General features: G+C 44.0%; 1 long non-coding RNA gene across 1 annotated transcript in view; it reads left to right on the top strand.

The window, feature by feature from the left end:
- The first annotated feature begins 775 nt into the window (after positions 1–775).
- The window catches only part of LOC141491340 (uncharacterized), a 40,401-nt gene continuing 25,739 nt past the window's right edge, over positions 776–15,437 (top strand). The window contains exon 1 of the long non-coding RNA XR_012469568.1: positions 776–1,202. This is a non-coding gene — a long non-coding RNA (uncharacterized LOC141491340). The remainder of the gene's footprint in view (positions 1,203–15,437) is intronic.

Below are 15,437 nucleotides of genomic sequence, written 5' to 3'. Positions count from 1 at the left end.
TCTCTAAGCATGGTTTATACCTTGAGATGTACCTAGAAAAGCATTTTCTTATTCTTTGCATAGGACTGGTAAGAAATGCCATAATACTTCCTGGGTAGATGAGACAACAGCTCTGTTGAGGTTATAACTTTCAAAAGGAGGCTGAAGAAGGAGCCAGGGGCAAAAACAGGGCAGCTCTCTTTGGAATGCCCTAATTTATGAATATCATTAGCACCTACCATTTTTGAATATCTACTGTGTAGGACAACACAATGTATGCCAAGGAAGACACCGTGTATGTGCAGGAGAACACCATACCAAGCCAGGAAAGGTGATGGTTTGGTTGGAATAGAGGGAGTCATAGGATTATAGGGTCACAAGTTAGAACTGGAAGAGACATTAGAGATCATCTAGTCTACTCTCTTCATTTTACAGGCGAGGAAACTGAGGTTCTTAAGGTGGCATGGCAAGGAAATATCAAAGGTAAGATTTGAATTCAGATCTTTCCTAATTCTAGTCTGTCTTCATGGCTTGGAGACAGACTCAGAAGGGCCTTCAACGCCAAGCTGTGGAGTTTGGACTTTGGCAAGCCATTGGAAGCCAGGGAAAGGTTTTGATCATGGGGTTTGATGTAACCAGAGCTGTGGTCACTGCATGTGCAATGTGAGTTGGTGGGGGAGAAAGAAGCCAGAGTCAGGGAGACAGTTGCTGTAATAGGGTTCCAATGTGAGGTAATAATGTGGGGACCAGCAAGATGGGCAGGCACAGGCAGGTAAGAGACACAAAGTCCCTCCAACTGATCCTCTCCCAACTGCTGCCAACTACCACCACATACATGGCCCCATTCACAAAGACGTGCTCCAGGAGGTACAGCACCTTGACAGGCCCTTGTTGGAGATGGAAGCCCTCATCATCGTGGGCCCCATCTTTCTCTTGGTCTTCTGCAGACATGCCCAGAATAAACCTGACAGAACCTCCCTGGACCTCCCAACTGGAGACAAGTGTGCAGCATTGAGCACCTGTGGGCAGAGGCAGGGGGCCTGGACCTGTTCTCCAGCAGACACTGAAACCACCTCGGATCAAACCTCCCAGCTTACTAAGACCCAATAAAGATGCCTGAACTGGAAAGAGGGAGGCAACAGGGACCAGCATGGCAGCTTCCCGCCAGATTCCATTGTAAATGCAGCCACCTCAAAGAGATTCTTTTGATCATCTAAATCCAGGTTGTATTAATTCACTAAATCCCTTAAACTCTGGGGGATTTTTCTCTGATGTCTAATGAAAGTTTCTTCCCCGGTTCTTTGGAGCTACCAGGGACCAGAGGACTTCACAGCAGTCCCTGAGCTGCGGAGGGGGGACCAGGGAAAGGAGAGGGGAGGGGCAAGAAGGGGAACTTGACAGAAGACTCAATTACCGAGCATGGAGGGACTTAATGGTCCATCCCCCACCCCTATCTTCTGAGCAGCATGCTCTGCAGATCTAGCCCAGAGGGACTGAGAGCCCAGGGGGGAGGCTCTGCTTCCTAGGGACGGCTCCTCAGAACCCCAGTGGCAATCCTGCTGGTAGAGAGGAAGTGGGCCAGAAGAGTTGTCACTCTGTGTGTGTGTGTGTGTGTGTGTGTGTGCTCCCTTTCTGAGCTGATGCCCCTCTTCTCCCCAACTCTGATAGTTCCATCTCACCTGCAAAACTCAGGCCAAGGAGGAGAATTGGGGTTTCTAACCATGGGCAAGGCGCTTGGCTCAACTAAGCCATTAAGGAGCAAAAGCTTAATTTCATGCCCTGTTTCTTCCTTCCCTGGGCTGCCTTTTCTGCTCTATTTGTCCAGAATGAACAGAGATGAAGGGAAATGAATGACAGCTTCTCTCTCTCTCTCTCTCTCTCTCTCTCTCTCTCTCTCTCTCTCTCTCTCTCTCTCTATCTCCTCCTTCCTTTCTCTCTCCTCTCCATCTCTCTCTACTCTGTCTCTCCTCCCCCTCTCTCTTCTGTCTCTTTCTCTCTCCTCTCTTCTCTCTCATTTTCTCTCTCACCTCTCTGTTCTCTCTTCCCTCTCTCTTTCCCTCCCCTTTCTCTGTTGTATCTTTTCTTTCTCTCCTCTTTCCCTCTCTGTCTTTCTCTTTCCTCTCTCCTCCTCCTCTCTTGTCTTTTTTCTTTCTCCTCTCAATTTCTCTCTCCTCTCTCTCTTCCTCTCTTCCCTAACCCCCTTGTCTTTTCTCTCTCTTCTCTCTCTTCCCTTCCCCCTTTTTTCTATCTTTCTCTTCTCTCTCTCTGTTTCTTTTTCTTGCCTCTTCTCCTTTCTCTCTTCCCCTCCCTCCTCTCTTTGTTTCTTTTTTCTCCTCCTCTCCCCTCCCCTCCTCTCCCCTCCCATCCCCCTCTCTCCCCCATCTCTTTTTTCTCTCTCCTCTCCTTCCCTCTGTTTCCCTCCCTCCCCTCTTTTTGTTTTTTCTCTCTCCTCCCCTCTCTTCTCTCTCCACTCCATTGCCCTACTTTTCTCCCTATTCCTCTGCCATCATCCCTCCTCTCCATTCCTCTTTACAATCCCCTGGGTTTCCCCCCCTCCCACCCCCTTATTTCCCAACTCATTTTTTCCCCTTTCCTCACCTTCTGTCTCTGAAACTTTGCCTGCTTTTAAAGTTTTTTCTTGTTTCTTTTCTCCCTATTTCTCTTTCCCCACTTCTTTTAGGACTCTGTCTCTCCAAACTTCCTGACTCTCCCCATTCTCTCTCTCTCCCTTTTTTCTCCTTTCCTCTCGCTTTCTGACTTTGTGTGCTTCCTTTTTACTGTCCCTCTCTTTCTCTGAGCTTTCCTCCTCTTCCCCTTCTCTCTGACTCTGTGTCTTTTCTTTCACTGTCTTGGTTTCTTTTCTCCCCTGGCTCTCTCTGGCTAATTCCAGACTTTCTCTCCCCTCACACTAGCACTCTCTGTTTCTCCCCTCTCTTCCATTCTGACTCTGCCCATCATACCCTTAGTCTTATTTCCTAACTTGAAGGAGATGTGCACTCCTCTCTTCTCACACACTGTCAAAATGATGGCACTCTGGGAAACCCTTTCTCCTCTCTCTCCTAGCATGCAGATGTATGGTTCCAACTTTCTCCCTTGCCTCTTCCTTCTCTTCTCAGCTCTTTCCCTTTGATCATTCTCTCTGGCTGATATGGAACCAGCAGGCAATAGCTGTTTGGGCTTTCCTGGTATGTCTGGGAGGGATCTGGGGTCAGAAGATAAATAGCAGTATCAGTAAGCTGGGGATCTTTCCTACCTGTCTGATCCTTCTCCTTCCCCTCTCATTGGTTCTTCTGCCTACTGTTCCTGAGATCAAAGATCAGGTATGGAAAGATAGGAAGAGGATGGAGTTTATGAAGCCACCTGAGAGAACTCGATGATCACAGGAATTTTTCATGACAAGCCACAGGGTTGAATCACAGTTCCCCAAATGTAATAGCTCCCTCTCCCCCGAGTAGAAGACCAGCCTGAGATGACCAGCCGCCATGGCAGGGCTTTATTCTTTCACTCTGGAGAGATAATAATTAGGCTTCTTGCAGCTTTCCTGTCAATCTTGCCTGTAGAACTTGTTTTTAACTTTGAGGGGAATCGGTTTACAGACTTAGAGCTGGAAGAAGTCTCAGAAACTGCCCAGTCAAACCATGAGGCAACTGAGTCCTAGGAATGTTAAAGTGACTTTTCCAAGATCACAGGAATTGAGCCTCAAAGGCAGAATTTGAACACAGGACCTTTGACTCCAGAGTCAGTACTCATTCTATCATCCATAACCTTGACTTCCCAGTTAGTCTTCCCTGTGTTTTCTAGAAAGCCTATCGAAGGTTTGGGCACTCACAGAGCTGGTAAGCACACAATTGTTAACCCAAGTCAGGAAACTTAGTTCTTTATGCTCATTCTCCCTACCGGGCAATAGAAATCAGGAAGTGGTGAACCATTATCCAATCCATTTGATACTATACCCCAAGGAGGCTCAGGAACACCAAACCAGCCTTGCCCAGAGTCATAATTGGGCTCTAACTAGGGCAGAGGGACTGTGGCTCGGCTAAGAAGAAACAATTTAGCTCCTAATTAACAAGAATAATTAAAATAGGAAGGTACTAGATGGGTTTCTTTACCCTGAATCCCAGGAAGCATCTGTCCCTCTCTATCACACCAGCTTCCCCATTCTTCCTTCCCAAGGGGTCCTGACTTTCCACCCAAAGGGTTAACACCCCAGAGTCTTCAGTCTCCTTCCTATAGGCTCATGTCCTACCTAGAAGCATCTCTTAATAATGCAACTTTATGGTCCTAGTCTCCCCCCACCCCCTCTCCCACTTCCTTGGGCAAATTTCAAGGTGCTTGCCCTAGATGGCAAAATTGCTAGCTCTGACTCTGCCTTCTCCCTGGTATTCCTGGATGATACTTTCCTAGTATGCTGATGGATTATATGTCAGTCAACATCTATTAAGCACTTAGTTTGTGTCTGCTAGGTGTTGGGGATACAAAAAAAGAGCAAAAGTGTCTGCCTTCAAGGAGCTCAAAGATTGATTAAGAAAGGAGAAAACATGCAAGCTACTATATACTGTCATATATGGGGAATAATGAAAAGGAGGAAGCACAAGAATTAGGGGGAATTAGGAAAGACTTCCTAAAATGATGAGATTTTTAGTTGGGACTTGAAGGAAGGTAGGGATGCTAGTAGGCAAGAAGTGAGGAGAAAGTTCTAGACATGGGGGCAGCCAGGAAAATACCTACAGTCAGGAGATGGGAGGGAATTGTGAGAGAAATAGTGGAGAAGGATGGTGTCACTGACTCAGAGAGGACTTGCAGGGGAATAGGGTGGGGTGGGGGGGAGAGAGAGGGATGGAAGGAATAAGACTGGAAAGAGGAGGAGACAGGTGTAATGTGCCTTTGGACACAGGTTGTATCTCCTGAGACATTTGGTTTTACTAACTGCTGCTGGTGAGGGAGAGCAGGGTCTGGGAGTTTGGAGATGACTTGAACTGAATGTCTCAAGGTCAACTCTCTTCCTAGGGTTGTTGTTCACATACTAAATGTCAAAACTAGGAGAAGGCTGAATGAGATCATGGGATCTCCAAATGGCAGGGTTGAAAAGGAGAGAATCTGAATCAGTAAAACCTAGATATGGATGAGACCTGGGAAGTCTTCTAGTCTAACCCAGTTCTGGAAAAGAATCCCCTGCTGTAAGCTAGGATACAATCATCCAGCCTTTCAGTGGAAACCTCTGATAAGGGACCACCTTCCACCTCCTGAAGCAGCCCTCATCACTTCTGGATAAGTCTAACTGATGGCTTCTAGTCCCAAGCTCTGTGGAATCCTTAGAATACTAGACCCTCTAGATACTAAACTCTCTCAAAGTTCTAATTTCTCTTAAGTTTTCTAGTTTCAAGTTCTCTGGAATGTTCAAACTAGCTAGGACTTCAGAATACAGAAAAATAAGAGAGAACTCTTACAACATAGAATGTTTGCACTGAGGGAACCTTAGAACACAAAATGTAAGAGTTGGGAGGGACCTTAGAATCCGGAATGTCAGAGCTGGGAAAGAGGACTTCAGAACACAAAATGTAAGAGTTGTGAAGGACCTTAGAACTCAGAATGCCAGAACTGGGAGAATCTTGGAACAGAGAATGTCAGAGCAGGGGAGGGGCCTTAGAACACAGATTTGTGGAACTGTAGGACCTTTAGAACATAGATATTTAGAGCTTGGAGGCTCCTTAGAACAGAGAAAGTTAGAGCTGGGAAGGAACTTTGAACATAGAATATCAGAGAAGGAGTGTGTGTGTGTGTGTGTGTGTATGCGCGTGTGTTCTTAGCATATAGATTATCAGAACTGGAAGGTACCTTAGAACAAAGGTATCTGCAAGGGATTTCGGAGTTCATAAAATTCTCTGGAATTCTAAAGATTCCCTCATTTCAAACTTTCCAGCAATTGAAAAACTAGCAAGTAAAGTTCAAAATTCTTTCTCTTTTCCCCTCCATTCTCCTCTCATCTTTTTTTCCTCTTTCTTTATAAACATACACATAGAGATACACAGAGCTACACATACATACACTCACATACACAGATACATACATACACACACAAAACACACTTACACAGATATAGCCACATCTACACAAACTCACATGCACTCACACACAGACTCACACTCACACAGACACACCCATTTATACTACACACACTCACATACACACATACACAGAGATGTATATATATATAACACACTCACAGAGACACACACAAACACACACACAGAAACACATATACAAACTCACACAGGTCCACTTAAACACACAGACACACAACACAGTCATGCACACATAGACAGATACACACATTCATACATACACACAGACACACATATATTCAAAAGCTCACATACACTCACATATTCAGTCACACATACATACACAAGTGAACATTTACTCACACAGACACAGAGACATACAGCACGCATTCTCTCACATAGACACACAAAGACACACTCACATAGACACACACAGACACACACAGACACACACAGACACACACACACACACACAGACACACACACATATGCAGAACAGACAGCCTACATCCCCCTGGCGGCAGGGCGGCTGCTGTTTCCAGTGCCTGCCTCTGACAGAAGGGGTAGTAATTACACTTTGACATTAATATTTAAACCACAAACAGAGTTAGCGGCTCTAATACCATCCCCAAAGGCTACAGACTCATTTAAGTTTTATCCTTATGAGACCTAATTATTGTCAGCAATGAATCCTAAAAGGCAGCTGAGATTAAGAAGCGAAGACTTGATCACTGGGCCTGGAGGGGGCTCATGGAGCTCCATATGGGAAGGTCTGGCGGGGGTGGTAGTGAGGAATGGGAAGAGGAGCCCCTTGGCCTCCACCAAGGCAGGTGTCACTTCATCCATTAGAGGGGCTAGCTCAATTTTAACACTCTCCCTCCCAAAGGGGCTTCTAGTCTTCTGTAAACGACCTCCCACAGGCTTCAGAGGGAAGCTGGCCAGCTGGTTCCAGGGAAGAACCCCGGGGAAATTCTCTTGGGTCTCCAATTTCCAAGGCTCTCTTGGGCTAGCCTCATCCCAACTTCTTCCCCTTTCCAATTTTCTGCTGCCCTGATCCTCAGTTGTTTTTCCTGGTCCCTACTTGAATCCAGATGTGTCATTCATGTGGTCCACAGCACATTTGTTTGCTAGGAATCAGACGAAAATGTTATTTGAAAATATTTAACAAAATAAAAACACATTAGAAAAAAGATAATAATATGTGCCTTTCTAAGCCAATATACAGCCCTCAGGGAGCCTTACTTAGAGCTCGGTTTCTATTTGAGTTTGATTCCATTGCTCTAATCTATAGAAGTCCCTCAAAACTCAGATTCCATCCCTCCTCCTAGGGAGGCCCCAACTGCCTCTGCCTCTCTTCGCTCAGCTCCTCTCGTTATTTGCAACCAGTGGGGACCAGCTGAATCCTAGGGCTATGAATTTTTCTCAGTTTATCTCAGAGAAAGAAACCTCTACCATAAATATACCTGGCTAATCCAGGGAGGAATGACTGACTCCATAATTTAGCAGTGGCCTCCCTGGCAAGACAGGTGCTTTAGGGACTGGTGGGTGAAAGGGGAGGGGTAGGACATTCTGACAAGAGTCGTAGAATGCTTGAGCTAGACAGGATGTTAAACCATAGTTTGTCAGAACAGGAAGGACACCTGGGACACAGATTATCAGATCTGGGAGGGTCCTTAGAATCAAAAAGTCATAGCTGGGTAGGTGCCTCAGAACACAGAAAAGATAATGGCTTAGCTGGATGATACCTTAGAACATAGAAAGAGAGCTGGCAAGACCCTTAGAACACAAAGTCAGAGCTGGGAGGTGCCTTAGAACACAAAAATTCATAGCTAGGAGAACACAATGTCAGAGCTTGGAAGCCCATTTTACAGGGAAAGAAAATGAGGTTCAGAAAGAGAAGCTGATCTATCCAGATTGGAGATACTTAGGAATCCCCACCCACAGCGAGTTAGCATCACCATGGAGAGCCCTATTTAGATGTCAGGAGAATTGAGTTCTAATCTTAGCTCTGGCATGAACACTCTATTTAACCTTGGAAAAGTCATTGGCCTTCTCTGGCCTCTGGCCAGTAGCTTACATAGTGAGACGGGGCTATCACATAGTAATCCTGTCCCACCTCCCTTCCAGGGCTAAACAAAGACTATGAAATGCTATATATGAAGAACACAGTTCTTTGCCAAGGTCTCCTGGCTACCCTTGATTGGTGGCCCTGGTCAGCAGACTGGGCACAGCCCTCCTCCAGCTAATTAACAAGCATACAACATTGTTGAGCAATGGGACAGTGCTCAGGGTATATCCAAGGCTCTTCCTTTCTCAGTGACATTCTAAAGTCCGTTGGTAGGCAGAGTGAAGGATTGGTGCCAGGGACCCCCTGCAGAAGGGAGACTGACAGAGCAGATGGACCCAGCCCTTCCCTTCACAGGAGCACAGGTGGCAGAGCTGCCAGGTCTCTCATTAAAGCAGCCTGGGGCTATTTCTGATGGTCATGGATGACCTGAAGTTGTGTAGGTAAGGACTTCTGTCCTTACCCAACTTCTGCTGCTCAACTTCTGCCCGAACTCCTGTTTGGTTTTTCAGGCAAACAAGAGGGAACAACATTTCTGGCATCCTCTCTTATTCTGGTATCCTCTTTCCAGCCCAATTTGATCTCCCAGAATAAGACAGATATAGCCATAGACAAGTATGGTCTTGGGGCTCCATAGCACTCATTTAAGGAATTCCATAGTAGCTGGTGGTTGAAGGGAGTCTCTATTTCCATATTGGATGACTGTGAGTTTAAAAAAGTAATTTCCAGATCTGATATCCTGTGTTCAATGTCCCTTTCTATTCTAGCATTCTACATCCCAAGTTCTCTCCCTGTTCTGACATTCAGTGTTCTAAGGGTCCTCTTAACTCTGATTTTCTGTGTTCTAAGGGTCCTTCAAATCTGACATTCCATGTTTTAAGGGCCCTCCAAGTTCTGATTTTCTATGCTCTAAGGGCCCTCCCAGCTCTGATTTTCTGTAATCTAAGGGCCCTCCCACCTCTGACTTTCTGTGTTCTAAGGGTCCTTCAGCTCTGACTTTTTTTGTTTTAATGACTCAGTTCTGAGATCCAATGTTCTAAGAGCCCTCTCAGGTATTCTGAATTTATAGATTGCAGAATCTCTGTGTTGAGAAGAGTCCTAGAGGTCACCTAGGTCACCCTGTGCCTACTTTTGGAAGCATACCCTCTGCAATATCCCCACAGAATGTTTATCTGAGGTAGAAGCCATTACTTCCATAGTTTTGCCAAGATTCATTGTACCTAAACAGTATGTCATATTCATCCTTGTCTATGCACATGGTCACCATCTCAAATCCTAAGACAGATTTTGAGGACTTCTAGGTCAAAAGTTCTTAAACTGAGGTCCATGGATTTATAGATATATTTCAGGGGATCTGGACAAACTTGGATGGGGGTAAAATCTAAACTTTTATGACCTTTAACAGATATTTAGTATTTCCTTTTATTTAAAATCTTTCTTCTGAAAAGGACATTTTAAGCTTCACCAGTTTGCCATAGGGGTTCATGACATAAAAAAAGTTAAGAATTCCTGATCTAGGTCATGAAATTTATCTTCTTTATTTACCATTTAGGAAACTGAGGCACAGAGAGGTTCAGTCTAAGGTCACAAAAGAAATAAATATTAGAAGGGAAGGGAAGATTCAACTATGTGGCATAGAGGAGAGAGTGCCAGGATCAAGAACTCTAGCTTCCTGACTTCAAATCCAGCCTCAGATACTTACTTGCTGCGTGTGACCCTGGCAAGTTACTTTGCTCTGCCTCAACTTCCTCATTTGTAGAAGGAAATAGCAGATCACTCCTGTATCTCTGCCAAGAGAACCCCAAATGAGATCATGAAGAGTCATACACTGAACAACTGAACACAGAACTGAACAACAAATGGGATCTGAACCCAGGTTTAAATGGATTCTCTATCCAGTGTTCTTTCTGACTCATAAATCTGACTAGTTTCTTTCAAAACACAACTCAGGATCAGTTCAGACATTCTTTACCTTTCCCCTGGACTATTGTAATAATCTAATTGTTCCTCCTGCCTCAAGTCTCTCTCCCCCTTCTCCAATCCATCATCTCTACAACTGCTAGTGACATTTCTAAAGCCTGGGGCTGACCTTACCATTTCTGACCAATAAACTCCAGTGGCTCCCTATTGCCTTTAGAATCAAATATATTCTGTTTGATACTGAACAACTTGGCCTTACCTACCTTTCCTGTCTATTCTATATCACTCTCCTTTATGAATTTCCAGTGATGTTCTTCACAGTCCTCCTGTTTCTCTGTATGTTTCTCCAGAATGCACTCCTTCCTTCCTCACCTCTTTTATAATATCGAGTTCCCTTCTTAACATTTCAATGGAATCTTTCTCCTTGCTTTCCTGGCACCCCCTTCTCCCAGCTCCAAGTGCTTTTCACCTTCCCTGTTTTGCATATGATTTTATATGCAACTCCTGTCACCTCAATAGAATGGAAGCTCTTTGAAGGCAGGGCTATTTTATCTTACAGGATAATATTTTGCCCTCCATTTTCTTTCTTTTCTTTTTTGTTTTTTGTTTTTAGGTTTTTGCAAGGCAAATGGGGTTAAGTGACTTGCCCAAGGCCACACAGCTAGGTAATTATTAAGTGTCTGGGGTCGGATTTGAACTCAAGTACTCCTGACTCCAAGGCTGGTGCTCTATCTACTGCACCACCTAGCTGTCCCTGTCCTTCATTTTTGAAGAAGACCACGATGTCAGGGAGGTGATGCCATGACAACCACATGAATTGGATTTGAGTGAGGTGGCTGTGATAAGTCACCAGCCTCACTTTCTCCTTCAGAGTCATCTGGGTCCAGTGGCCAGATATGGATCAAGTCAACTGGAGATGGCTGGGAGAGAGGCAATCAGGGTTAAGTGACTTGCCCAAGGTCACACAGTTAGTAAGTGGCAAGTGCCTGGGACTGGATTCAAACTCTCGTCCTCCTGCCTCCAAGACCAGTGCTCCATTCACTGACACCAATAAATGCTGATGGAAACTAAGGTAGCTCATTTTAAATGCAGCTGAAATCTTCCTCTTTGCCATTTCTACTTCTAATCACTAAATGTGCTTTGCCTCAGTCAAAGTGAGACCTGTTAAAGACCTTAGTTCAAAAAGGCCAAGGTCTCCCACTGCATCCTGGGTCATCTCTGGTTGTCCTGATCTGTATCTGGCCACTAGACCCAGTTGGTTCTGGAGGAGAGAGTGAGGTTGGTGACTTTGCATAGCTCCCCCCCAAATCCAATTCATTTCCATGTCACAGTCCTCTTAATAAAGGAAGCACAAACAACAACCTCATTCTCTTAGTTCTGTCTGGGGCCATTAATCTCCAAAGGAGATTCATCCCTCTTTCCCATAACAACCCTTCAAATATTTGAAGTCAATGACGCTCCTTAGTCTACTCCTTGTCAGACTAAATATCCTTTGTTCTTTCAACTGTCCAAGATTGGATTTAATTCAGTAAACATTTATTAAATACTAACTATGTGTCATCTGAGTACTAGAGAAGGGAAAAACCAGTGTTTGCTTCAAGGAGCTTACAATCTGATAAGGGAAGATAACCACTTAAACAGAAACTGAAGAGGGGAAAAGTGGGGAATGCACCAGGGAGTATCTGACATAGGGTCATGATGTTCAATGAATGGGAAATCAAGCAGTCTCTGATGGAAAAAGCACTAGGTGCAAAGTGCTGAGCCTTTATAAAGGAACTTTTTGGAAGGCATTAACTTGCTCTTGCTCCACCCTCCAGTCCTGCCATCAGAAGGAAGATGTAACTGAGGGTGAGTTGAAAAGGTGCTGAACATCAAAAATTGAGTCAGTCTGCACGGTAATGAGATTCCATATGACCATGGAGCATGGAGGAACATGATGGTCTAAGGGTTCAAAGTTAAGTGGAACTACTGCTGGAAAATGGAGAGCATTCAAGGGAAGGCAAAAATACACTTCTTGCCCTCCAGAAGCTTACATTCAGCTTGGGGAGACAATATGTATATAACTAGATACATACAGAATGCATACAGTGGAAGTGGGAGATCATCTCAGAAGGTACTAGAATTGAGGGTTGAATGGGATGGAAGGCTGGGAAGGATCTCATAGAATGTAAAATTCAAGGCCCTCTTAGCTTATACATTCATTGTTCTAAGTCTTGTCCAACTCTGACATTATGGTCTAAGTTTCTTTTGTCTCTCAAATGTTCTGAAGACTTTCCCATTTCTGACATTCTCTGTTCTATGGTCCCTCCCATTACTAATATTCTCTGTTCTAAGCCCCTTCCCCTCAGCTCTGACATTCTCCATTCTTAGATCCCTCCAAGTACTGAAATTATATGTTCTATGACCCTTCCCAGCTCTGACATTCTGTTTTCTAAGATCCTTCCCAGTTCTGACATTCTCTGGTCTTTGATCCAATTGTGTGCTAAGGGCCTTTCCAGCTTTAGTATTGTATGGCTCTAATAGTCTTCTAGACTCCATTTATTTAATTAAATATTCTCTGAAAATATCTCATGCCCCAGTGGGCCAGAGTTGAGAATGACCAGATGCTGGGAGCTGAGGAATGCCTCTAGTTGCTGAAGGATTCAGAAGTTGGGGGCCTGGTCTTGGAAGACCATCAGCATTTCTTATTCCAGTTCTCTTCTCAATGTATCAGACTTATCCCACAAACCTCCTTAGCCCCTCAATAAAACATGGAAGTATCTTGAATCCTTCCAAATGGAATTCCATCATCTCTGATATCAAGGAGTCAAGACAACTCATGAAAGTCACTCAACAGGTCAGTAGTGGAGTTGGGATTCTAGAGTTTGGGTTCTATTCAACCTCGCAACTGTGTGTCTTTCAGCAAGAACCTTATTCAATTTGGGCTTCAGTTTCCTCTTCAAAATGAAGAGATCAGAAAGGAATGATTCTTGCTTCTTGCCAGTTCTAAATCTTAGACTACTGGAAACCTTCTGATGACACTAACCACTTGCTTCCTCTGGATTCCCCCAGGGCCCACCACATCCCTTGTCTCCCTTGCTTCCCATTTGTTTCTCCTTTCAAGAATCCAATTAGTTTGCAGGGCTTTTGTTTAACATTCATGGTGAAGGATTTAAATTGGAATAGGAATTAATTGTGAGGAAGAGGCATTGGGCAATGCTGGCAACGGTTATGCAGGTTGATTTCCGTCCAGTAAACAGGGCTACTATTAAGGATTTATATCATGATTTGCATATTCACAGAGTTCTTTGCAATCCTTCAAATGGCAGTACTGCACTTGAAGGATTGTGGAATTGGGGTGGGAAGGAAGGATTATGAGAGAATACTGGGCTCCTTTGGGCCCTGGAGGGGAAACTGAGACTTTAAAGCTAAAGTGACTTGTCCAAGGTCACAAAATGAGAGCTGGGACTCTGAAGCCTCTCTTTGGGTCTCTGCTTCTGAACTATGTAAGTCTTTTAAATCTACCTGAAAGTGAAATTTGGTGCAGAGAGGATGGCCACTCAGATAAGAAACAGACCCAGATCAGGGATCTGCAGTCTATTTTTGTAAAGAAGGGGCGTGCTATTTTTCTCCCTCTCTTAAGGTTTCATGATTATTTGATGGGAAAAGGGGTGCTGACGGTATCATCTTCAGGGTAGTGAGGGGAGGAAGGCAATACCGGGATACCTCCTTTCCCTCTGGGCAAAGAGTAGAGAGGAGAGATAGCTGGTTGAATAGAGGTGGCTTATTGGGGTCCTGTGGTTGGGTTTTCTAACCATTCTTATGACAGGTTAAAGGGTTACATTGACCTAGAACTGGAACCTTAGAAATCATCAAGTCCAATCTGCTCCCATTCTGCAGATGAGGAAACTGAAGTTCTCAGAGGCCAAGTACCCTAGGATTATAGGATTATAGATCTTGAGATAGAAGAGAGCATAGAACCCACTTGATCCAACCCTTCTCAGTTTACAAATGGGAAAAATGAGTCCTAAGGTGAGTTTCCCAAGGCCATACTAAGAGTAAGTAGTAGAAATGGGATTCGAATCCAAGTCTTAGATGGCAAATCCAGTGGTTTTTCCACTGTTCAACAAGGTCTTGGCCCTAGATCCTGCCCCTATCTGTGAGTCATCCATACTTGGCAATTCCTTTGCTCTATGGTATAGGGTGGATGGGGACAAGACAATGTCTTGGTACTTTCTTGCCATTCAGACACTTCTAACAGTTATATCACAGAATCACAACTTGAAAGCTGAGTGGGCTCTTAGAGATCATCTGGTCATTTTACAGATGAGGAAACTGAGGACCAGAGCAGTAAAAAGAAGTGACTTGTCCCATGGTCACATCAGAAGTAATGGCAGATATGACATTTACATTTAGATCCCTCTGACTGCACATGTAGAACTCATTTCACTGTACCACTGACCCATCTCTTTTTGTGAAAATCTCAGTTCATTCCTCTTGCCCATTGTAGTGGGGGACCTGACCCAGGTGTCCCCACATGAAATAAAAATTACTGATGAGAATCCAGTGTGACTGGAGTTCAACTGGGGAGGAGTGACCTTTCAAATGATTATCTAACCTAGGGCTTCTGAAGTTTTTTATAGCATTTATTGTATAGTATATTGTATATTGTATTGTATAGTATTTATAGTATTTATTGACACCAATTATGTGTCAAGATAATTTTTAGCATCTATTTTTACAGGATTTTGAGTTCCAAATTTTTCTCTCTTCCAAAAATGGTAGGCAATTTGATAGAGATTACATGTGCTATCATGTAAATATATTCATTCATTAGTCACAGTTGAAGAAGAAACAGATAAAAGGAACCACCCCCCCAAAAAACAGATTAAAGTGAAAAAAGGATGCTTCTATATTAGTTCTTTATCTGGATATAGATAGCACTTTCCTCTGTGAGTCCTTTGTACTTGTCTTGGATCATTGTGTTGCTGAGAAAAGCAGAGTCACTCATAGCTGATATCACACAATATTGCTGATACTGTGTACAATATTTTACTGGTTCTGCTCATTTCAATTTGTATCAGTTTCTTTCTTAAACTAAACTGCCACTTATCCAAACTGCTACAGAGTGTGCAACTCTGATGGACTGACTACATTGTTTAAATACCAATCATATGCTTGTCAAAATGACCATTTTATGGAGAACTCACATAGGACAAGCACTCCCAAGGGGGTCAAAAAAGCAATGCAAGGACACTCTGAAGGTCTCTCTTAAAAATTACGTGATTTGAGGGTGGCTAGGTGGCACAGTGGATAGAGCACCGACCCTGGAGTCAGGAGCATCTCAGACACTTAATAATTACCTGGCTGTGTGGCCTTGGGCAAGTCACTTAACTCCATTGCCTTGCCAAAACCTAAAAAAAAAAAAGAAT

Source organism: Macrotis lagotis, chromosome 1 (assembly GCF_037893015.1).
Source record: "Macrotis lagotis isolate mMagLag1 chromosome 1, bilby.v1.9.chrom.fasta, whole genome shotgun sequence".
NCBI classification, from domain to species: domain Eukaryota; kingdom Metazoa; phylum Chordata; class Mammalia; order Peramelemorphia; family Peramelidae; genus Macrotis; species Macrotis lagotis.
The sequence above is the reverse complement of the archived record's forward strand: the minus strand, read 5'-3'. Positions and strand labels throughout refer to the sequence as shown.